Source organism: Polypterus senegalus, chromosome 1 (genome assembly GCF_016835505.1).
Source record: "Polypterus senegalus isolate Bchr_013 chromosome 1, ASM1683550v1, whole genome shotgun sequence".
In the NCBI taxonomy this organism is placed as follows: domain Eukaryota; kingdom Metazoa; phylum Chordata; class Cladistia; order Polypteriformes; family Polypteridae; genus Polypterus; species Polypterus senegalus.
The window spans coordinates 339607666-339633434 of NC_053154.1; the positions used below are offsets into that span (position 1 = coordinate 339607666).

General features: G+C 39.2%; 1 pseudogene; it reads right to left on the reverse strand.

The window, feature by feature from the left end:
* The window catches only part of LOC120518817, a 45751-nt pseudogene extending 24715 nt beyond the window's left edge, over positions 1-21036 (reverse strand).
* Between the last annotated feature and the right edge of the window lie 4733 nt (positions 21037-25769).

The window sequence follows — 25769 nt, forward strand, 5'->3', positions numbered from 1 at the left end:
TGAACAAAGAAAAGGAGACGATTGTCTCGAACGATGAAGTCGATAAGAATGAGCTGAGTGAGGAACAGCAGGCTGGCACTTCGGTTTTTAATTCATTGTTCATCTTTGTGTTTCTTATTTTGATGTTTATTTGGTGTTTTATGTGGATGTTGTTTTGTATCCCATGTGATTTATTACTTGTTGTTTATTATGTAAAGCACTTTGAGCTTTGGAAAGGCGCTATATAAATAAAATGGATTATTATTACTATTATTATTAAATTAGTGTAATGGAGATTCTGATCGGGGCGCTCGAGAGACTGAGTGAGGAGTCTGAGTGTCTGGGCTTGTGAGGGTCCTGATAAAAACCAAAGAGCCAGGCCTTTAATGACCTCCTGGGCACGCCCATCAGCAGTGTGTCTGTCTGCGAAGAGAGTGTCACCTCGTCATCGAGAGGTTTACTTACCTTGGCAGTGACATTCATGTGACTCTGGTGACTCTTACTGTGAAGTCAGTTGACAGATTGGGACAGCATGGCAGGTCATGAGGTCACTGAGGGGTGTGTGGCTCTCCTGATATCAGCAAAAGGACGAAGGTCCAAGTCTTTAGAGTCCTGGGGCCTCATGTATAACGCCGTGCGTAGAACTCACACTATAACATGGCGTTAGCACAAAAGCCGAAATGTGCTTACGCACAGAAAAATCCAGATGCAGGAATCTGTGCGCATCTAACTTCCACGCTTCTTCCGCTACATAAATCCCGATCAGCGTGAAAACTAACGCCGTGCACGCCGCATTTTGTAACGCCCCAAATCCTCCCAGAATTACGCCTCTTTGAATATGCAAATCAATATAAATCGCCCTTAAGCGCAGCCTTCTGTGAAAAGACAATGGGAAAAGCACGGGGAAAATATAAGAATTTCAGCGAATACCAAGTGGAGGCAAAGGAAAAACATACTATTTGTTCAAATAAACCGTGGAATAATCAACAAAAGGAAGTTGATCGAGTGACATAACGTGTTGGAGAAACTTGAAAGCTCACGTTCACAAAATCGCACAGTGCCGGAATAAAAAGAAGTCACATATCAAAGTTGCGTGAAAAGAAGAGTTGTAAGCCCACTGTCTGAGTGTCAAATGAAAGCTTATTAGGGTACAGAGAAAAAAGGCACACAGTGGAGAAAAAGCACGAAATGTCAACTTCAATCTCGACATTTCCACTTAAATGACGTAGTTTATTTTGTCATTTAGTAGAACATCATAAACTTCATCTTAAAATCGTTTAATTAACCAGTTTCTCAAATCACATCGTAATTAAAGTAGCACGTTAAATGCTTTGTTTTGTATTTGATCTTCTATGTGCTCTGTGTGTGAATCACTACTTGCTTCTTAATCCGGCTCTCTTCCTCCAACTGGACACAGAATCCATCACATTTGTGATATTACAGCTCTCTGAATAACTAAAATACTGAGATGTATACGTGATGTCATTTTCATGATGATAGGAGTTAAAGCACGTTATTAAACATGAGTTTCACTTCGATGAAATAATTTATTGACGAAATTTGTTGCTGCGTTTTTAGCTGTGTTGTTATTTTCTCTTTCTGTTTTATATTCAATATATATTGGCGTGGCCGCCCCAAGAGTCCTTGCTTTTCTTTCCCCAAGTAACCGATCGCCATACAATCAGCTCTGTAATAGAAGTTAAGCCATCTGTAAGCTTAGCGTCGATTCTTCAAAACGTTTAAAGAACATTGAAATATCTTCGTAGTACATGTTTAATTATTCTATCCTTCACGACACTCCCAGTGAAGAATATAGATTATTTAAATGAAGTTAAAGTTTAATCTGTATAATTTAATAAACATATTTTGCTGCATTTCATCTTAATAATGATATCGTCTTCGTATGTAAATACGCGCTTTATAAAGTGGCGCAGGTTGTGCGATATTATAACTGTAGTGCAAGTTTACAGTGAGGTGATTGTACTTATAAGTCCTAACAGTTCTACAAGGAGCAATTGATTGGCTGCATTTAAAGTTCTTGGGATGAAACTGTTTGTGAACCGCGAGGTCCGTACAGGAAAGACTTTAAAACATTTTGCAGTGGCTGAGACAGCGTGTCCTTAAAGCTGTATACCGATAATTCTCTTTCTGATCAGCTGCTGCTGTGATTCACACTCAGATACAGTGATAGAAATACTCCGAGTGGTGCAGTGAGAGAAATATGGAAAAAGATGATCCGCTGTGGCAACTCCTAACGGGAGGAGCTGAAAGAAGAAGAAGAAGAAGAAGAAGAAGGAGAAGAAGAAGAAGTGAGAGTAACAACGCTAAAGCAGTTCTGGTATTTGGAGTACTATGGCTGTTCCCTGGACCATTATATTGTTACGAGTTAATTACAATCAGATGCATTACACTAATAAACAATATGCGGTTATTTTCTGTGTATTTATAAAGCTGCGTCATGAAAATAAGGAGTAATCACACAAGAACAGTAGCATTGCTTTGACGCTGGGTGCCGCCAGTTTGCAAAACCGAGCGGAGAACTTGCGTACGACAAGGCATGAGGTACCGTGGAAAAGTGCGTGGCTTTACGCCAAGTGTAGGTTTTATACATCGCGATTTGAACGTGGAAAAGTTCTTACGCAACATTTCTGTGCGTACGCACCGTTTATACATGAGGGCCCTGGTGCTTCCTGTTTGTGAGATATGAACACTATCCAGTGACCTGAGATGAAGACTGGACTCCTGTGTCTCTTTGGAGAATTCTTGGGTACCTGAGTACTGAATGAGGCACATGACCTGCATTGTGATAGAGCGTCAGTTACAGCACTATGGCTATGGGGTGCGATTCCCCGAGTGTGATCTGGAATGCAGGATCCTCATTGTTGAGGACAGAGTGGCTGGACCAGGCTAAGGGGACACTCACGTAACACCAGGCTGTGGCAGATAGAGGGTGGGACTGGACTGTGTGTCTGCCTGGGGTTTGCCAACCAGGACCTCAAGCTGTTTGTATTGTGTGGTGGGTGTGGGGACTGCTGTACCAGTGCATGCTGCCCAACCTGACCTGACCTGATCTGTTAGTGTTAGCATTTACTTTCCTTTAAAAATGCAGAATAGCCAGTTGTCTTTATTATTATTATTATTCTTATTATTATTATTCTTATTATTATTATTAAAAGTAAGTTATTGCTGTCTTTTCTTTCTTCCACTAAAGGGCTAAGAGGTGAGATTTGAGCCCACTGCCTCTTCAGTCCTGGCTGGTGATCTGGTGCAGAGCTTCTCCTTGGACCCCCGTTACGCTGGAACTTCAACACTTTTAAGAACCAATCTGTCTGTTGGCGCTCTAAATAACAGAGAGAGTAACACTTAACATCATTCTTCTGGACCCCCTTCAGCTGGGGCTTCATTGCAGGGCCGATTCTTTGTCGAGGGTCATATTGTCAAAGCCTTAACTAACTGCTATGCCACCATACCTGAGCTGAAGCCACTTAAAGGCTTTGTGCGGCTGACAGTCGGCTGAATCCAAATCTCCTTTTAGATGATGCATTCTGGGCCAGCCTGCATGAGGTGTCACTTCACGTGGACCCCCAGGACCATCTTCTTTTTACCAGCCCATTCAGGGTTCAGACAAAAGCTTTGATTTATTTTCTATGAGATCTTGGATGGGTGATTTCTTTTGTATTTAATGATGAGGGTGAGTGTAAAGTGGGGGCCCTGCGTCCTAATGGGGTCCTTTCACAGACCTTTACATTTTGCCCCTGTGATGGTCCTGTTCCCTGTGCTTGCTGCGATCGGCTACAGCTCCTCTGACCAGGCAGGATAAAGCAGGTGTAGATGATGGATGGATGGATGGTCCCTGTTCTTCTCTTAGGGTCCCACCTTCTTTCTGAGTCTTTTATCACTTTTATACTTTGAACTGGCAAAGACATTAATGTCAGATTGGTTTGAGGTGCCAGCAAGTATGTGGCCAACCAGACTTTTATTTTTAGGCTGCTCTTTGGAATCAGTAAGATCACCGCACACATACACTCTTATTTTAGATTTATTTTGTCTCCTGATGTAGACTGTATTTCATTTATCCATTCTGAAACTTTAAAAGTGTATTTTTCTGGGACTTCTTGCTTTGCCTTTTTCTTTAAATACTGTTGAAGTCACTAGTTGAACTGTGTTAATAACAATAATAGCAGAAATAAAGATGACAGTTTTTCCACACTGCATTACTACAACCATACATTGTACATCAAATACTGAACATCTGTTATAGGTATGCCAGGTCAACGAGAGAGACGTACAGTAGGCTTTGACCACCGGCGCATATTAAAAAAAAAAAGAGTTTATGTGCTGTGATTTGTATATCTGACACCAGAGGGCAGCAAGGTGCTAATTCTGCCTTTTGCTGTTCATCATTATTTATCATTACGTTTGTTTCTTTCTTACTTTGTCTTTTTTATTTCATATAGCGCCTTTCATAGATGACAATATTATATGCTACTTAAATAATGTCTTGTCGTTCTTTCTTTTTCCCTTCATATAGTGTCTTTCATATTGAACACTGTTATGGAGCTCTAAATAACTTCAGTATTTCTTTTGTTCATATAGCGCCTTTCGAGCTGAATACTGTTATATAGTATATAATAACTGATCCATCATCCTTTGTTACTTTCTTCTTTTCAAAATATTACCTGCCAGAGTGGACACGAATGTATGGCACCTGCGTCACGTGGAAATATGCTTAGTTTATGAGAGAGACAGAGAAAGGGAGAGAGAGAATGAGAGAGAGGGAGAGAGAGAGAGAGGAGAGAGAGAAAGAGAGAGAGAGAATGAGAAAGAGAGAGGGAGAGAGAGAAATAGAGAGAGAGAGAGAGGGAGAGAGACATAGTTTTTTTTTCACCAGAAGAGCATCTTCTAAAAATAATTTTTATGTACTGTAACTTTCTATTGCTGCCACAAGAGGGTGACAAGACTATTTTTTTCTTTTGTGTTTACTCTTCTTTCTTTCTTTCTTTCTTTCTTTCTTTCTTTCTTTCTTTCTTTCTTTCTTCATTTAGTGCCTTTTCATATTGTGCACTATTATTTACCTCTTAATGTCTGTTAATATTTCTTTCCTTCATATAGTATCTTTTATACTAGAAACAGCACTATTAAATACCAATAAATGACCTTTCTATCGCCTTTTCTTACTTTTGTTATTTTCCTGTCGTGCCTTTCAAAGTGAACACTAATGTACAGCAGTTGTAACACACAACGACATGCTGAGGATTTGAGAGAGACTTTTTTTTTACCATCTTTTTACAGTATTTATGTAAGAGAGCGACAAGATGTGCATTTTGCTTTGTCTTATTTGTCCTCACCATTCCCCATTACTCTCATTTCTGTCGTACATTCTGTATTTTTTCTTTCACATAACGCCTTTCATACAGGACATTATTATACACTATGTAATGACTTTCCACTCATTTTTTTCTTTCATATAGCGCATTTCTTTTTTTAATTTTATTTTATTGAAATCACACAACATTCCACACAAATAGATGAATTTTTACAAAAATAGGATAAAAAACAAATCAACCCCCACTCCTGAGAAAGAGAGCATGGCTGGCAGAGTAAAACTTAAAGCTAGTAAAAATAAGTAGATAGATGAATTAATAAGTGAATAAAGATAAATGGAAAAGAAAAAGAAAAGGGGAGAGAATCTTCTTCCTCAGTGCTTTAAGAGCTCATTCTAAAATCTTAGTGATGAGATCCTGACAGGTTTTAAAGAAGTTCTTCACAGATCCTCTAAGTGAGAATTTGATTTTTTCCAGTTTCAGATAATTTAAAACATCAGTTACTCACTGACTTAACAGAGGAGAGTTGGGATTCTTCCAGTTGAGCGAGACAAGTAGTGAAGTAAAGGTGATCACAATTTGTTTGTCCTTCTCCACTTTAAGCCCCTCTGTGAGCCCACCAGTCACAGCTGTCAGTGGGTTAGGAGTCATTGGGACACCAAGGCTGTCTGACAGGCATTTAAAGATGTTGGTCCAGCATGATGATGTTCATGTGGTGCAGACCTGAAACATGTGACCCAGCCGATTGATTGACTGCAGCGTTCAGAGGTTGGATCTCAGCCTGAAAACATTTTGGATATGTTTGAGAGGATAGAAGAAGGTGGTTCTCATGCAGAGGTGCCACAGATAAAAGCTTCTGTATCTTAAAATACTTCCTACATTGGTTCATATTCTGAGTGAGTGAAGCACCATTGGGTTGGTGATAATTTGTATTTATTTGGGCACAAAGCAAGGAATATAAAGAAGTACTGCAGGATTTTATTTCTATTGATGATGATGCCTTTGTATGTTCATCTATTTGTCTCCATGTCCAGCTTTTTCCTGTAGTGCATTTCCTACTGGATACTGTTCTACAGCCCATAATAACTGTTAATTAATTCATTCATACAGCGCGATTCCTACTGGATACTGTGGTACAGCACTTACTGACTGTTCAATCGTTCTTTGTTGCTTTCCTTCTTTTTCCTGTCGTGCCTTTCAGAGTGGACACTAATATTTAATCCTTGTGCACAGTGGTACGGTAAGTCCAGGTATTCAGATTTTTATCTGCGGTGGATGTCAATTGTTCTCATTCAATGCGAGTCGTACATTTTTGCTTAAGTTCTTCCAGGTGTAGTTTATTCTTGTATTTTTCTTATATTTTCTTTTAACATCACATCAAAGTTATTTCTTAATCGTACGCCCTGATTGTTTCTGTCCTGTTCAGCTCATCTTTTCTGCTGTGTGTTCTCTTTATCTCCTTCTTTATATCTGCCTGAGTGCAGTAATCAATGTCTTCAGCTCAGACAGCACGTCTTCATTTTCTCGGAGCTCAGAAGGCAGTGATGTGTGTCCACAAGAAGTTGATGCTGTTGACCTGTTGGCCATTTTGTTGGTAATGGTTGACAATGTGACTGGTGAGGTCCTGTCCAGTTTAGATGTGCCACTCAAAAGCCCAGAATATTCACTGCCCACCTCATTTCCTTTTTTGCTCCCATATTTGCTGTCAGTTGGAGTAGATGATGTGTCGTAGTGTCCTGGATGATCCTTTCCTTTGTCTGTCTCCTCAAGCTCTGCTTCAGGAAAGCTTGTAATTTTCCTCACAATTGTTTAGGATGGCCAATCCTTTGCAATGGCCTCAAAGCAACTTCACAAGAAGTCTCCAAACTCTCAAAGTGTTTGAGGAACATATGCACCAATCATAGGCCACGTCATAAGCTTGTCCAGAAAGGCCTTTTGTATAGTTAACACAGTTTCACATTATATTGTGCCTTTTACTGTCACAGCATGAAGTCCAGTTATTTGTGAAGTTATATATCTGCTCAGGGTCACACAGTGACATTAATGTTAAACACATTGTCCTGTGATTTTCAGTCCATCTCCTTCCCCAACAGGCTGCACTGAATGTCCTCCATGAAGAACACGAGAAATGTGAAGCATAAAGACACGGGACTGCAGAGCGGAAGGGCACAGAAAGTTCTGTTTCATTTGTCACTCCAAGAAATGCAAGTCCTCTGATCTCTTAAAGGAGAACCAAAGTAAATAATTTAATAATCGCATCACGGTGGAGCTGAGCAGGAGCCACCTCACTGGTGTGAGCCCAGGGCTCAGGATGTGAACTCAGCTCTCCATTTTCAGTCAGCTCAGTTCTTACACCACCACATTTGACATCAGGGGCAGCACCTTCAGTCAGAGACCACCGGACTCCTACAGGAGATCCACAGCTGCACTGAAAATTAAATGTGCGACACAAGAATATTAAAATATATATATACTTAATGAACACATGAAAATGTCTAAGAAAAGATGGAAATACAAAATATGAAAAGTAAGAAAAGTAATATTCACCAAATTAACACATATGTGAACATTACTTTATGGTTGAATCATTATAATGAAATATTTATTAATATTGTCCTGTGGTTGGTCATATATGGAAATAAATAGAAAATTAAAACATATATGGATGGAAAAATCAAAGTACTAAACCAAACATTGTCTTTATCTATGGTGGAGCACATCTACGAGAACTGAGACAACAGGTTTACTGTGCTGTGCGGTGGTCCAGCAGGCTTCTTTATGTGGAGAAACTCAACGGAGGTTTAAGAGAGCTTAACCAAATTATCATTAACATTAACTGTTTATCCTTTTCTTTACCAATCAATGTCCCCTTCACGAAGTTCCTGGCGTTGATGTCCTAATTTACAGATGAGGGTGAAGAGGAGTCTGTTCAAGTGGCGGTGCAGAGCTACTTCAGATTCTGTTTGGCCCTTAGAGGTCTCCACCTTGTCAGTTTCTTTGAGAACGCAGACATCTTGCTGGGTGATGACTACACACTACTACACTGAATAATCAATAATCATAAAATCAGTGTTTCACTCTCTCAGGCTGATTGTCTATTCTGATTTTAATTATCTCAGGCTAAAGTTTACTTCACTGTGAGTTCAGCATAAATGCAGAAATGTTCTGGAATCTCAACAAATTCTGCGATGAGCATTGAGTGAATTATAATGTGCGGTGGTCTTGTAGGGGTCCCTGGGGGCCAGGAAAGCATCTGCCAGCACCGATTATTGTGGGTCAAATGCAGCACAGCTCTGCCAGTGCACAGGGATTAGTATTACACAGTATATCCAGTGGCAGTGCTCGTAATTTTCTCATTTCGTCAGTGTATTTCCGTGGTATTTCCCTCTACTTGCCCTTTACCTGTTTCCTCAAGGGTAAGTGTTCTCGTCAAGTTCGTTATCGGGTTGGTCTACTGTTGCACTTTAAGATGAAGACACACACACATATATAAACACACACACAGACCCTAACCACAACAGTGCTCCATGAATGACACACACGCGCTGATTAACCCTTAGCACTTTAAACCACACAAGTGCTATATTAATAACAGCCTGTCATTCAGCACTTCAAGAGACTTACTTATTTTCGGCACGAACAACATACGATGTTTTAGTGATATCTCAGACCTAAATATTACTTTTGGTCTACAAGAATACATTTAAACATACAAAGACTAAGCACTCTTGACTATAAGCCATTTATCAGCCAAGAAAACCTTCTTTATCGTATCTGTCCCTTCTGTTGAGTATAGCGCTCTTCACTCTCAGCCATATAAACCTCGCAGCGCAGAAATAATGGCAAAAATCTGGCTGTCACCAGGTGTTCAAAGAAATCTAACTTATTACTTCAATCACTCTAGACATTAAGACAAAGCATTGAAAGTTAAAAGCAGCATGGTATTTATTACAAGAAGAATAATAATACCACAGGAACAAAGAATACTATAAAATAGGTACTGATAGCAACGTCTGAATATATAGTCTTTAGAAAAAGCTTACGAAAAAGTTATAGATGACAAAGATGAATGTCCCAGGGAAGCGTTTGATTTAGCAATCGATGTTCATGATGCCTTTCTGACGACCAGGGCCGTCTTCGTCCGTTCCTCTTCTTCTTCTCTTCTTCTCCCTTTGCTTCTCTCTATCTTGCTTTTCAAGCCAAGGCATATTTATTATGAAATGTCAAGCCTTGATTTCACAACACATGCACCTGATTGGCTGGCTGTCAAAATGATTGATGAATTAATTCAATGTCCGTTTTCCCACACAACCAAACCTTTGATGTACTCTGAGGTATCAGTAGTTCTTCCTGTCCCAGGCTGTAAACCAAACTGTTGTTCCAGATGTCCATCCATAAAGTAATCAATAGCCTGAGGTATGAGCTCAGCATTCTTTCCCAGGCTATAAAACCAAATTAGCACGAAGCTATGAACAAGTGTTATAAAAATAAGGTGTAAGGGAAGAAAACCTGCTTTAATTTGTCTTAGTTCACCTGTTGTCTTGTCTTGAACAAAATATAATGGAAACCAAAATGTGCAGATTTTATACACCATAACAGTCAGCTAATGTACTCTTTAAATGAAAATGATGCAAATTTTTTTTTTTTTTTAAATGTGATGGAAACCTGGCTGGAGTTCTGCATTCTGGTCATGACGTCATGTGTTTGTGACGCAGATCTGCATTAATCTTACAGTATGTATGCATAAAAAGTCTGTGCATGGCTGCTACAGCAATGTGATGTTACACTGGCCTCGTAAAGCATCTTGGGTACCTGGCCAAGAAATGTTTGTCTAAGCCGGACGCACAGCGAATTTCAATAAAAATATTTTGTAAAAAAGGTCAGCGGTAAATACGGCATATTCTGTGTGAAAAACACTGATCACAGATTCACGACTCTTTACTAGAGCTTCTGTATGGAGACATCCTGGACCAGACATCAGTTTTTTCTAGAAGTATATTCATCTCTTATAATTGCTGTTGCATTGACACTTACTTGCAGTACATATCGTATGTTCTGGGTTTTCTGGCCCAGGGACTTATTTTACTGTCTCAGTTTTTTTATTCAGAATTGCTATTTTGATGTTAAAAATTCTGTTTTTCTTCCATGCTGTATAACGTCAAGGTTAACACATCACTTGTTTTCATGGGACTCCATCTTTTGTGTAACGATTATATAACCAGTTTAACTGCTTAAGTCGACAGGTGCAGTCTCTCATTTATCTGACATTAGATTCTTTCTTTGTGATCAAGATGCTTTATTTTGAGAGTTTGTTGGGATTGACTTTGGCTCTAAACTTAGACTTTGACTTTTGGTTATTAGTCCTGGTTTTGTCATTTCTCTATCTGGTCTCTAGTTTTTACAATGTGCTTCATTTTCTGACTTTGTCTTTTCTCCTGGGCTTTTCACGTAAAGTTTTCTGATCTCTTGTTGAAGTCAGTACAGCATCAAGCATTGGTTTGGGGTCTGTACTGTCACAAATATTATCAGAATGTGATCTGCTCCACTCATGTGCATTGTTTTCAAAGAAACTATCACTTGCAGAACAAAATTATGATGTGAGTATCATACATTATTAGCCTTAAAATGGGCAAGGATGGAGGCACTGGAAGGAGCAAAATACCCATTTCTTATTTCTTAGGTTTAATTTACATTTTATTACCACTCTGGTAAGAGGAAGGGTAGGGTGGATGCCCTGTCCTGCCGTTTTGAACCTGATAATAGTCCGGCTGAGCTGGAACTTATCATCCTACTTGCTAAATGTCTGGAAGTAACATTTACTCCATCGCCACTGGAGGATCAGACTTGTGAAGCTCAATCCTCCATCCCCACCTGCGTTAAGTTACTTAAGTTTAAATTTACTTTAAGTTGAAGTTGCTCTATCACATTCTGCCATGCTTGAAGGGTAAAGTAAAAGATTAAATTCATGTTAGCTATATGTTTGGGGATCCTGGGGGTTCACACACTTTTGATAACCACAAAATATATTTTAATGGGAAAACATGCAGAAGAGGTTAGAGATTACGTTTCAGTGTGCAAAGTTCATTACTGAGCAAAATCCATCCAAGTCTGCCTGTAGGGTTGTTACAACCAAGTCCATGTCGTTCTTGTGCCTGGGAAATTATCAACTTAGACTTCATTGCAAATCTACCACCATCTAATGGTTACACTGTAATTTGTGTAGTAGTAGTAGGCCATTTTTCCAAATATGTCCATTTTATTTCCATTGAGAAACGTCCATTTGTAAATGAATTAGCTACAATTGTTCTCACACTGTAGTCTGTTTACTTGGCTTTCACAGTTCAGTTATCTCAAATGAAGGACTGTAATTTGTATTCCACTTCTGGCACTTCATTTCTGCATGTTTAAGTTGTACAATTAATCTTATTTCAGGATCTCATTCATAGGTCATAGGTCTGACAGAAAGAACTTAGTGAGACTTGGAGAAGTTTCTCCATTGCACAGTCAATGCAAGTCAGAATGATTTGAGTTATTTCTTGATCTTAGCTGATATCGCTAGAAATTGATTGTCCATACAGATTTCAGTCTCATCTATTAGATTTGTCTTCTTTGGTACCCAATGAGTATCTCACTAACCTATAGGTGGCAACTGGCTTGGCGAAACCCAAACTCTGACTCTGCCAAGTGGTCTGTGGATCACAAATGGAGGGCGTCTCCTGTGTTTAAATTCAGCAGAAGGTGTGACTTTCCAACCGAGATATGTGACTACAGGTTCCTTCTCAAAAACTGGTATCACGGTACTTTGACCCCTATGCTATCTGGAGACGTGTGAGTCTGGTGTCATTCAGTCTAGCACTGCTAGCTCATTATAAGATTCCATGTCTCCAGATTAAAACCTGTGGGGCGTCAACCTTACTAGATAACTAAACCTTCTCTTCCTTCTATGTTTGTTGGAGTTCAGAGGATTTGAAGTTCAGTCTATTTCAGACCGCCATTGTCTGGGTAACTGTAGAGCATCTTGAACATTGGAGGGGTTATTGTCCAGAAGATCATTCTTGGGGCCATTTAAGTGATGCTCACGCTCCTAAACTGCTCAGCCATCTTCTTGCACAGACTGATAACTTGAACTGAGGTGCACTGACTGATTCTACAGAGAGCCGTCAAGCTTGTTGATCAAAGACAAATCCCCAGGGGTCTCATGAATAAACGGTGTGTATGCACAGAAATGTTGCGTATGAACATTTCCACGCTGAAATCATGATGTATAAAACCTAAACTTGTTGAAAAGCCACACACATTTCCATGGTAGCTCATACCATGGCATACACAAGTTCTGCGCTCGGTTTTGCAGACTGGCGGCACCCAGCGTCAAAGCAGTGCTACTGTTCCTGTGTGGTTACCTTTTCTTTCTTAGCTTTATAAATACACTGAAACTAACTGCTGTTACACACATGTGATTGGGAGGCAGTCAAAGAGCCTAAAGGTGAGTGAAATATCACGAGATAGAGGGTCATCACATGGTAGTTACCTAAATCTCTTTTCATCAACAGAAGATCAGAGGAAAAGTAATTACCACCACTTCCGGGTTCAAAATGGTCGCAATGAAGTCACTTCCAAAAGCCACGATGACGTCACTTCCGACTCCATAAGATCACCTCACCTGTTTCAACGTCACATCCTGCCAACCATTTCCTGTCCCATAATCCTTTGACTATAAAAATGCCATCTTTTCAACAGTAAAATGTTCATTGTTCCCAAAAAGACATTGAATCAGTTTCTTCTGGATGACAATATATGGGGACAGTTCCCAAACCTTTATCTGTTTTTGTGCAGTAGTTTTTTTCTTCTTTTGTTGGACTTTCTACACTGCATATTGTTTATTAGTGTAATACATCTGATTGTAATTAACCTGTAACAATATAATGGTCCAGGGAATAGACATAGTATTCCAAATACCATAACTGCTTTAGCGTTATTACTCTCACTGCACCACTCGGAGTATTTATATCACTGTATCTGAGTGTAAATCACAGGAGTACAGCAGCTGATGGGAAAGAGAATTATCGGGATACAGCATCAAGCACATGCTGCCTCAGCCACGGCAAAATGTCTCAAAGCCATTCCTGTACGGACCTTACGCTTCACAAACAGTTTCATCCCCAGAACTCTAAACGCACTCAATCAGTCCATCAGGTGCTCCTTTTAGAACTGTTAGTACTTATTAGTACAATCACCTCACTGTAAACTTGCACTACAGTTATAATATCACACAACCTGCTCCACTTTATAAAGCGCGTATTTACATATGATGATGATATCATTATTAAGATGAAATGCAGCAAAATATGTTTATTAAATTATACAGCTAAAACTTTAACTTCATTTAAATAATTGTATTGTTAATAATTAAACATGTGAGGACACGGTGCAGCAGCGCTAGCTAGTTCATGGATTGTTCCTGCCTCATGCTGTATTCTTGCTGGGCTGGTGCGACACTGGAAGGATAGATGGATAGAATAATTAAACATGTACTACGAAGATATTTTGATGTTCCTTAAAAGATTTGAAGAATCGGCGTTATAACATCTATTACAGAGCTGATTGTGTGGCGATTGGGTATTTGGAGAAAGAAAAGGAAGGACAGGAATTGGAGGTTAGTACGTTTGAAAGAGACATAAATTATTTCATCGAAGTTCACACACGGCGCAAAAAGCATCTTTCGTGAGGCAGGAACAATCTCTGGACAGGGCGCCAGCTCGTCACTATCACTGTGCCACTGTGTTCCCATATTTAATAACGTGCTTTAACTCCTATCATCATGAAAATGATATCAAGTATACATCTCAGTATTTTAATTATTCAGAGAGCTGTAATATCACGAATGTAATGGACTCTGTGTCCTGTCGGAGGAAGAGAAAGCCCGTTTAAGAAGCAAGTAGTGATTCACACACATAGAGCACATAGAAGATCAAATACAAAACAAAGTATTTAATGTGCTACTTTAATTACGATGGGATTTGAGAAACTAGTAAATTAAATAATTTTAAGATGAAGTTTATGATGTTCTACTTTAATGACAAAAAAAACTACGTGATTAAAGTGGAAATTTTGAGATTAAAGTTGACATTTCATGCTTTTTCCCCACTGTGTGCCTTTTTTTTTCTCTGTACCCTAATAAGCTTTCATATGACACTCAGATGGTGGGCTACGACTCGCCTTTTCATGGTGACTTTGATATGTGACTTCTTTTTTATTTCGGGCACTGCGCGACTTTGTGAATTTGAGCTTTCAAGTTTCTCAGACACTCTATGTCACTCGATCAACTTCCTTTTGCTGTTTATTCCACTGTTTTAACCAACAAATGATAAGTTTTTCTTTGCCTCCACTTGGTATCCACTGAAATTCTTCTATTTTCCCCTGTGCCTTTCCCATTGCCTTTTCAAAGAAGGCTGAGCTTAAGGGCTATTTATATTGATTTGCATATTCAAAGAGGCGTAATTCTGGGAGGAGTTGGGGCGGGACAGCAGGCGCGTGCACGTGCGTTACTTTTCACGCTGATTGGGATTTATGTAGCAGAAGAACGTGGAAGTTTGAGTACGCACAGATTCCTGCATCTGGGGTTAAATAAATTCTGTACAGTTCTCGTCTGCTAATAGAAGTGGGTTAAGATGCCATCTGCGAGATGAGTGTGTGGGGCTTAATGATTTTAGCTCCAAGATCAAAGGGGAATGATCGGAAATAACAATTGCGTCATACTTGCAAGGTTTAATAGCAGGCAGGAAATAATTATTTATAAAGAAATAATCAATTCTTGAGTAGCAATGATGTACTAGAGAGTAGAATGAATATGTTCTTGAGTTTGGGTTTAGAAATCTCCAGGGGTCTGATAAGTTGTGGTCAGTTACAAACTGTGTAATTGTCTTTGCAGTGTTAGATGTCATCCCCCCTGTGGTAGAAGTCCTATCTAAGAGTGGATTTAAAACACAATTAAAGTCCCCAGCCATTATAATTTTATGAGTGTTCACATTGGGAATGGATGCAAATACATTTTGCATAAATTCTTTATCATCGACATTGGGTGCATAAACATTTATCAAAATCATTTTACAGTTAGTACAGCTGCCCATGACAATCACATATCTCCCTTCAGGATCCAATACTACATCTGATGCTATAAATGGTACTGTTCTATGTATGAGAATTCCCACACCTCTAGTTTTCTTTGTAAAGCTAGAATGGAACATTTGGCCAGTCCAGTCCTTTTGCAGCCGAAACTGATCCTTGCTTAGTAAGTGGGTCTCCTGTAAAAATACGATTTTAGCATTTAAACCTGTTAGGTGAGAGAATACTTTCTTTCTCTTTAATTCGTGATTCAGGTCTTTAACATTCCAGCTCAAAAAGTTAACTGTCCCATCATGGAGACATTGATTCTGAATTTTTAATGTCATTTTATAGTCTTAACTGGAAGTGAGACAGCTTTAACCTTAATTTCCTATTTCCCCAAGAGTTATTGCCATGCAGCCTATTGTTCCATTGTTAGTTATAATTATAAGGATTAAAAGGACATATTTGATTATTTCTTTATAGATAATAATTTCTTGCCTACAATTACATCTTGCAAATACGATGCTAATGTTATTTCTGATCATACACCTTTGATCTTGGAGCTAAAGTCACTATGTCTCACACACTCATCTCGCAGATGGCGCCTCAACCCGCTTCTATTAGCAGACGAGAATTGTACAGAATTTATATCCAAACAAATCAGTTCTTCTAGAGACAAATACATCCTCAGAGATTTCTGCAGGAATACTCTGGGAAACGCTTAAGGCCTTCTTAAGAGGACAGATTATCTCATATCTTTCCCACAGAAATAAATTAAAAACCAAGAAAGTAGCAGAGATAAAAAGCGAAATTACTAGAATAGATGAAGAACATGCCAGACTACCAAGCGAGACTCTACATAGGAAAAGGCAGGCTCTGCATTCAGAACTAAACCTCTTGACAACTAAAGAAACTGAACAACTAATTTATAAATCCAGACATCATTACTATGAACATGGAGAGAAAGCTAATAAGCTTTTAGCTCAACAAATTCACAAGCAAGAAGTCCGCAACACAATCTCAGTAATCACCAACGGAACGGAGATAAAATCATCGACCACAGAAATATAATGCACACTTTAGAGACTACTATAAATCCTATATACTACTGAGTTTAAAGAAGACAATACACAATCTAATGCATTTCTGGATACATTACAGATACCACAAATAGACACTTTTAGTGTGGAGGAACTTGATAAACCTCTGGCATTATCAGAATTACTAGATGCTATAAAGTCACTTTAGGACGGGAAAGCAGCAGGCCCTGATGGCTACCCTGCAGAATTTTACAAGAAATTCTCCGCTCAGCTAGCTCCCTCCTATTAGCAACATTTACAGAAGCCAGAGATAACCAATCTCTTCCTCAAACCTTTCGCCAAGCACTAATCACTGTCTTCCAAAACAAAATAAGGACTTATTACAATGTGCATCATACAGACCAATTTCACTTTGAATAATGACGTTAAAATACTCTCAAAAATCATAGCTAGAAGGATGGAGAAAGTGCTCCTCGTAATATCACAAGACCAAACTGGATTTATTAGGGGCGACACTTATCTTCAAATCTTCGACGCCTGTTTAATGTAATATACTCACCAACTAAATCAAACACCCCAGAAATATTATTATCATTGGATGCAGAAAAGCATTTGACATGATTGAATGGAAATACCTTTTACTACATTGGAGAAGTTTGGGTTTGGCCCGAACATTTGTGCATGGATTAAATTACTGTATACCAACCCAGAAGCTTCAGTTTGCATCAACAACATTTGCTCAGACTACTTTAAACTAGAACGTGGTACCAGACAAGGATGCCCTTGTCACCACTGCTGTTTGCAATTGCCATTGAACCACTGGCAATACATTGTGAAATACTGATCAGATAAAGGGGATTATCAGAGAAGGACTGGAACAGAAAATTTCATTATATGCAGATGATATGGTACTGTATATATCAGACCCAGAAAATTCTGTGCCTGCAGTCTTAGCAGCACTCACAGAATTTCAAAAGATCTCTGGTCTCAGAATTAATCTGAATAAAAGTGTACTCTTTCCAGTGAATTCTCAAGCATATAATATTAGATTAGACACCCTACCTTTTATCATTGCAGAACAGTTTAAATACCTAGGGTAAACATCACAAGTAAACATAAAGCTCTTTATCAACAAAATTTCACGTCTGCATGGAAAAAATTAAACAAGACTTGCATAGATGGTCAACCCTTCATCTCACACTAGCTGGAAGAATTAACACTGTTAAGATGAATATTCTTCCTAAGCTCCTTTTTATTTCAAAACATCCAATATACATTAATAAATCATTCTTTAAGCAATTAGATTCAACAATAACCTCATTTATTTGGAATTCAAAACATCCACATCAAAGAGCGACCCTACAAAGACAAAAGGCAGAAGGTGGCATGGCTCTACCTAACTTCCAGTTTTATTACTGGGCAGCAAATATACAGCTATAAGAACCTGGACACAAATAGAAGAACATACACAGGCTTGGCCCACAATAGAAGTAAAATCCTGCAGTACTTCTTTATATTCCTGCTCTGTGCCCAATAAACACAGTTATCGCAATATACTAATAACCCAATTGTGCTCCACTCACTTAGAATCTGGAACCAATGTAGAAAGCATTTTAAGACGGAGAAGCTTCTATCTGTGGCACCCTGCAAAGAACCACCTCTTTCAACCTTCACAAACATATGCAGTTTTAATATCTGGAAAAAATTTGGAATTAACTTGCTTAGAGATCTTTATATAGACAACGTCTTTGCATCCTATGAACAATTACATTCCAAATGTAACATTCCAGCTACACATTTCTTTCACTATCTTCAAATCAGGAACTTTGTTAAACAGAACCTTCCAGATTTTCCTCATCTTGCACCCTCATCCATGCTGGAAAAATATTGCTCAATCTCAAGGACTTAGACTCCATCTCTACAATATATAAAATCATTTTACAATCCCTCCTTTCAAAGATCCAAGAGGACACTGGGAAAAAGATCTCTCAATTAATATATCAGAAAAGGAGTGGAAAGTAGCAATGCAGAGAATTCACTCAAGCTCCATATGTGCAAAGCATACAATTATACAACTCAAAATTATATATCGAGCACATCTGTCTCGTCTAAAACTCTCCAGAATGTTTCCAGGGCAAGATCCAACCTGCTAACGCTGCAACCAAGTCCCAGCCTCACTGGGTCACATGTTCTGGGCCTGCACCAAATTAACATTATTCTGGACAAAATTTTTAATTGCCTTCAGACAGCCTTGGACTCACAATCCCTCCTAACCCATTAACAGCTGTGTTTGGGGTTCTTCCAGAGGGTTTAAAGTGGAGAAAGACAAACAAATTGTGATTGCATTCACTACACTTTGGCACGCAGACTTATTCTGATAAACTGGAAGAACCCAAACTCTCCTCTTTAAAGTCAGTGGGAAACCGATGTGTTATACTATTTGAAGTTGGAAAAAATCAAATACTCAGTTAGAGGATCAGTACAGACTTTTTCAAAACATGGCAGGATCTAATCAGTAATATTTTAGAATAAGCTCTTAAAGCACAGAGGAAGCAATTATTTCTGCATTTCTTTTTCTTCGTCATTCATCTCTATTGGCTTATTAAACTTATTAATTTAGGTATCTTTACAAGCCTTAAATTTTACTCCGTTGGCCTTGCTCTCTCTCTCAGGGGTGAGGGTCGACTTGTTCTCAATTCTACTTTTTGTAAAAATTGATTGATTTGTATGGAATGATTGCAATAAAATTAATACAATTTTTTAAAAAAGGATAAATTAGATATAGCCTGCTCTCTTTCTCTCCCCCCCTTATCCCCCCACACCCCATTTTGCCTCCCCATGTGAGGCTGGACCCCACTTCACGCAGTCCCGGTCCTCTGACATACGTAGAGGCAGAGCACGTCCAAAGCAAAACAAGCCCCCATGCAGCGGCGTTTTAGGATTAAAAAATAGAGATATCTATTGCCAATATAGTCTAAATACTATATGCCTAAAATATAATCATTAACAAATTATAAGCATACAATATAACCTTCAGCAATCTTAAAGTATTAAGATAATAAATCCAGGGAGTGGTGTTAGAAAGTGGTCCAGAATAAGCATAGTAAGTCTTAATGCAATAATAACAGTAACAATAAACCAAGGGTATGACATTAAATAGTCTCCTTTAGTGTATTAGAAAAAAACCCAAAAAACCCAACTTTCATTTCTTCCACACACACGTCTATAACTGTAATTAAAACATAAACAGATAGCGTTCGATTAATGAGAAGGATGTGTAATTATAATACGCGTATCGTTACAAGTGGATCAGACAGCAGGTGATATCTCCTTGCCATGTCATGACAGGACACGACTCACTATTGTGTTTCAGAATAGTATCAGGATCAGCTTCCTTAATTCCTTTCGTGCTTCCTCCCTGCTGGAGAAGACGTAGTATTGTCCTTGAACATCCACTTTCAGTTTGGGAGGATACAAGAGGCTGTATTTGATATCGGCTTGCCGTAACCGCTGTTTGATGTTGTAGAAGGCTGCACGTTAAGCAGATGTTGCGGGAGAGAAATCAGGGAAAATACAAATGTGGTTATTTTCAAATATAATCTCTTGCTTGTGTCTGAGAAGTGCCATCACATTTAGCTTACACAGTAATCTCTCGAAGCGGACAATAAAAGACCTAGGTCTAACGGTATTTGATCCGTGTATGTGATAAGCTGCTGCTATCTCAGTATCTGATTTAAACTCCTTTCCAGTTATTTTTGAGAATAGTTCAATTGCAAATTTCACTGGGTTTGGACTTTCACGATTCTCAGATAGACCTTCGATTCTAATATCATTCCTTCTGCTTCCATCTTCCAGAGCCACAAGTCTGTCTCCAAGTTTTTTGCATTCAGAATTTGCAGCTCTAGCTTTTCCATCGGCGTTAAATGCCAATTGTTCCGCTGTTTCAGTTCGAGCCGTGAATGTCTGCTTAACGTCATCCAGCAGATCGGCAAGTTTTCTCAGTTTAGACTTTATTTTATTGAATGTGTTCCTCAATTTTCCCCAGCATACCTTTAAAGGTCACATCAAAACGATTATATAGACGCATTTCCAGGTCTTTATTATCCTGCCGCAGCACCAGCCTCAGCTTCTCGTTTGTCTTAAGCAAGTCACTTCTTTCTTTCTTCATATTTCTCTGAATATCTTTCTTAAGCTCACTTATGGCCATGACCGTGGTCGTGGCCAATGTTTTGATCATTTCCTTCAGTTTGGAAAAATCGTTTCGGCTTTCGTGCTCTGTGGGTGGAGTGGCAACCCCAGTTACAGCCGATGCTTCGGGCTCGCGAGGAGTAGATGAAAGCATGGACTGCAAGGCCATTTCTAGTTTCAAGTGATCTTCTGGAATCGGTGAGCTCTCATGACCTGCATCACTCGCTCCCATTTTTTGATGCAGCAGACTGTGGTCCTAGGAAGTCTGTGCATTCACCTGCCTGTTCCAGGTCAGTCTCTGAGAGGCCGTACCTCGCACTTGGGCTTGATGTCTGTCTAGATTTGGATGTAGCTTTAAGCTTCCTTTCCGGTTCTTTATGACCCTCTTTCTTGTTACTCATGTTTATATACTGTAGTGGAAACTCCTCAGGTCGGGTAAATACAGGATACCTCAATATAATAAGAAATAAGTGAAAAAATAAAGCCGCTGCTAACGGAGCTCCGCTTCAGACGTCAATCTCCCGTAATGGATGAGACCAACTCCATTTATTTTGAAGGAAGTATAAGATTATAAGAATAAGATTAGGTTGGATTTGTCCTGTGGGTGTAGTACAAGACATGTTGGGGGCGAGTTATGTTTTAAGATGTGGGGGTCCCAATGTGAATTTGTGCCCAGGTGAAGTAAGCCTGGTAAACGTGCATAGGACTGGGCAGACTGGCAGCAAGTGTACAATAAAATTAGGGTGGGAATGACTTTCTGGGTTTGGTAAATGATAAACTGGGATGCAAGACTTGAGCGAAATCAGAGGATTGGTGACTGTATGATGTGGATTTATGGAGTACAGTGGGCACTCTGTTAAGGTGTGGGTTTTGGCAGAATGGGGAACTAGGCAAGTTGGCAGGGGATCTGACAATTTAGAGAGAGCTGTAGTATAAAATTTGGATGGCATGTGCACCTGTTCCTTTCTATATCTATAGGGCAAGTTATGGGAAGAATATGGAAACTGTGAATGTCACGGACTGAAGTTGTGGAGCATAGTAGAAATGGGAAAGCTGGCATCAGAATGGGCAGAATGGTGGAAAGGGTATAATACATTTAAACCTGGATTTGTCCTATGAGTCTGGTACTGGACAGGCCAAGATGTGCATTGACACTATGATGAGGACCACGAGAGCATGTGGAATGACCAGACAGATGGACAGACAAATGATAGATAGATAGATAGATAGATAGATAGATAGATAGATAGATAGATAGATAGATAGATAGATAGATAGATAGATAGATAGATAGATAGATAGATAGATAGTGATCAGTAAAGTGAGTGAGAATGGAGCTTGTTTTTCTTCTGAGTTCATTTCTTTCTGTTTCCTTTGCTGCAAATATAATGTGTGAGTAAATAGAAGTCTTAACGTGTGGTGAATTGAGAAGGCAAATACCAGCCTGAGAGGGACAAGAAGCTGTGTTAATGCTGTAAATAGTAATAATACTTGAGTGAGTTTAAATGTGCCTTTGATTTCATTACGCAGCATGTTGAAGGGATGCTTGTAAAGTCCACTAAAAGAGGTTTAAGTGAGTCTGACAATGTGTGAAGATTAGTAGAGGATTGCATGAATGTGTATGTTCTGAATTCAAACTGGAGATTTGATTTATGGGATACATTGAATTCCTTTCCCTTCCGCTTCTTAAGTAATTTGTGTATTTCAGATATGAAACAGAATAGAACGCTTCCAGGACTGCATAGCTGATGAAAGGTTTAGTTTTATAATTTGATTCTTTAATGGAACATTGCGGACATTTTGTTGGGATTCTAAGACCTAAGGCAGAAAGCAAAATAATAAGTTTAAGGAAACATAACTGGGATATATACAATAAAACTTTTAGCTTTCAGACTGCATGTTAAGAGATCTTAGTAGATTAATTTTAAGATAACTTCTGCTGATCTAAGTGAACTTTGGAATAATTTAAGACACTTTATGTAGGAAAGAATAAACAAATAAAATAGATTGTATATGAATTGCCTTAGACATAGTTAAATATAAATTTATTTTTTAAAATGTTAAAAGTTCTAAAACTACACACATTTGAACAATATTCTATAATTAGAAACATGGCAAAGGGAATGTGCAGCCTAACTGTTTTTCTCTCAAAATCAAAATGATAGTGAAATTGACACAACTGTCAATAAGGGGAGAAGAGCTGAGTTAAGGGTTGATTTTGTGGTAAATTCATTTTAATTTTCATGATAATAAAGGTTATGAGCCAGTAGTTTGAATATTAAAACACCAATTGAACAACTTTCCCTTGGTATATATTAAGATTGATTTTATTTTTGTGATGATTTACTTGTTATGATTTTATATGTTTTTAGTTGAGTGGAATTTTCAACAACAGCCAAACTGCATGTGACTATAAAGGATTTTTTTTTCCACTTAAGGACTTATTTTGAATTTAATAAACAAATGGAAAGGAAAGCTAAGTATTGTGTTTGCCAAGATACAAGCAGAGACCTGATAAAATAACCATCTGTTTTACTGCTAGCATTACTGTTGATCAGGGGTACCAACAACAGAAAAGGCCCAACATCTCATGAGACACTAAAATGGACTCCATAAGTGACTTTCAGTAATTAATATATGACATGTTGCAATACTGGTGGATACTGAACAGAATTTTTTAAGTCTTTATACCTGCAGGTAGAAACTGCTCTTCCTAGCAGAACCTGTGAGGACCCGAGCTGATTGACCAGGTGAAGGGAATACCAACGTAACACCGGGTTGAGGCAGATAGATGGTCATTTTCGGTGAGTGGGACTGGATGGAGTGTCACCTGGGGGGTTGCCAACTGGGATCCTATGGTGTTTTGTCATGTGGTGGGTTCAGCAATGCACTGTACCAGTTCACGCACCCCAACCTGACCTGACCTGTGAAATGTGGTTCAGGTGTAGGGAAGAGCTAAAGTGTAATATTTAGCACACACAAACAGAATTCATAATCACAGAAACAGTGTCAGGAGGCAAAGAACCAACAACTTTAAATGCAGTAACTCATTTTTATGTATAGTAAACATCTTAAGGACATGGCACACTAGACGACTTTTCCAACAATTTTCAGTTGTAGCCTTAATTTACATAATCTTAGCAAGTTAGAAGCAGTTGGTAGTGAGCTATCATGAATTCTGTCATGTAGTCTGCCATGCCCAGTGACTACTCAAATTAGTCCACAACTGGAAGGTTTGATATTGGTGGTGGGCTCTGTGTGAATGGAAGGCTGACAGCCAAGGAATGCTCATGCTGACATACAAAGCATATAATGCAGTGAAGACATAGAAGAAACATGGCTGATTTGGACCTCAAAAACAGAAGAGATGCTGGTCTGTCTGATGTCTCAAGTTTTATGTATCACAACAGAATGGAAAAAATAGAAAAAAAAGGTCCAACATTGAGGCTGAACTCGCCATACCTGCTAACCCTTCATACAACACCAGCTCCGTCAGGAAGTATATTGTTGATTGCCAGAAAAAGGAGCGAGCAGCACTGTGCTGGAAAGTTTAATTTGACATGGCCAGCAGTGTTTAGTTGTGTAACGAGATCAGCGACTGTGGTCTGACAACTCTGAGAAACTCCACAACTAGAAGTCAAGTAATATGACGTCGGTGTTTATGATACCATCTGATGTTATTTGCTATTTAGCTGACTCGACTCTTTTGATTTATTTTTGTCGACTGCAGAGTGTTACTGTTTGGGTGGAGGAAGGCTAAAAAAAAAAAGTACCTAATGATGATATAATTGGTGTAAATTAGGGCAACTTAACTCAAAGAATTTGAAAAAGGCATCATAATTACAATATACTAAGTAGGTCCTACGGCTTCTTTTTTTCAATAAACTCTTGTTGTAATTGCGAGATGAGAACTTTAGTTCAACACATTTGTTTTATGGAGACCTTCTTATTTGAATTAGATAGAAATATGTGTCATAATTTTATTACAAGAGCAACATTTTTTTCTGTAGCACATTTCCATACAGGGTGGCATGGTGGCGTAGTTGGTAGCGCTGCCACCTCGCAGTAAGCAGCCCTGGATTCGCTTCCCGGGTCCTCCCTGCATGAAGTTTGCATGTTCTCCCTGTGTCTGCGTGGGTTTCCTCCCACAGTCAAAAGTCATGCAAGTTAGATGCATTGGCGATCGCAAATTGTCCCCAGTGTGTGGTTAGTGTGTGTGTGTGTGCCCTGTGGTGGTCTGATGCCCTGTCTGGGATTTGTTCCTGCCTTGCGCCCTGTGTTGGCTGGGATTGGCTCCAGCAGACCCCCATGACCCTCTGTTAGGATACAGCGGGTTGGATACTGACTGATATTTTCATACATAGAATTTAGCTCAAGATGTAAAAAGGAGAAATTTGCCGGTAAAGAAAACCAAATCAAGTTAGGTAGATTAAATGAGTTCATTTTGTTCAGTGACAGCCTTTGTTGTGGGGCTGTCTGGGATTTGTAGTTCCCATATGTCAAATGACACACGTGCGCATTAGAGGAGCACCTTCTGGGCTCATCAAAGGTGGGCAAATCCCCACCAGGGCATGAGGGTATCATGTCTTCTCTTCCCCACAGCACTGAGAGTTGCCCATTGAGGGCATCTGACTCTACCTCTTCTGTTCGCAGACCAATAACAGCCTGACGTCCCCATCTCAGTAGGACTCCACTCCAATTACCTGCTGATAGTTTCAAAGCCAAAGAGGCTCCTCTGACTCTGTTGAGTTTGTGCTTTGCACCCTTGTGCGCCTGTTTTGTGTAAACCTGCCTAAAGGATTAAAACGTGCAGACGGGCTAGAACCCCAATACTTTTCTGGACTTGCTTTACAATTCTTCCACCTGTCCACACGTATTACGTATATCAGCCATATTCTGTATGTTAACCTCTGAGATTGTGTGGAGACATACAGTCAGTGTGATGCCTGCTGAGGTGGATGATGTAGATGTTCATGGGCCTAGTTAGATGTTCACAAGTAACACTGCATACTTCTGTTCATTTAATGGTTTATCCTGTTGCAACAGTCCTGTGAGTCTCTTCTTTTGTAAAACTTCTCACCATAAACAACCTCAGGGGCAGTTAAATGAGGGGCTGCTGGAGGTCCTGTAGCTC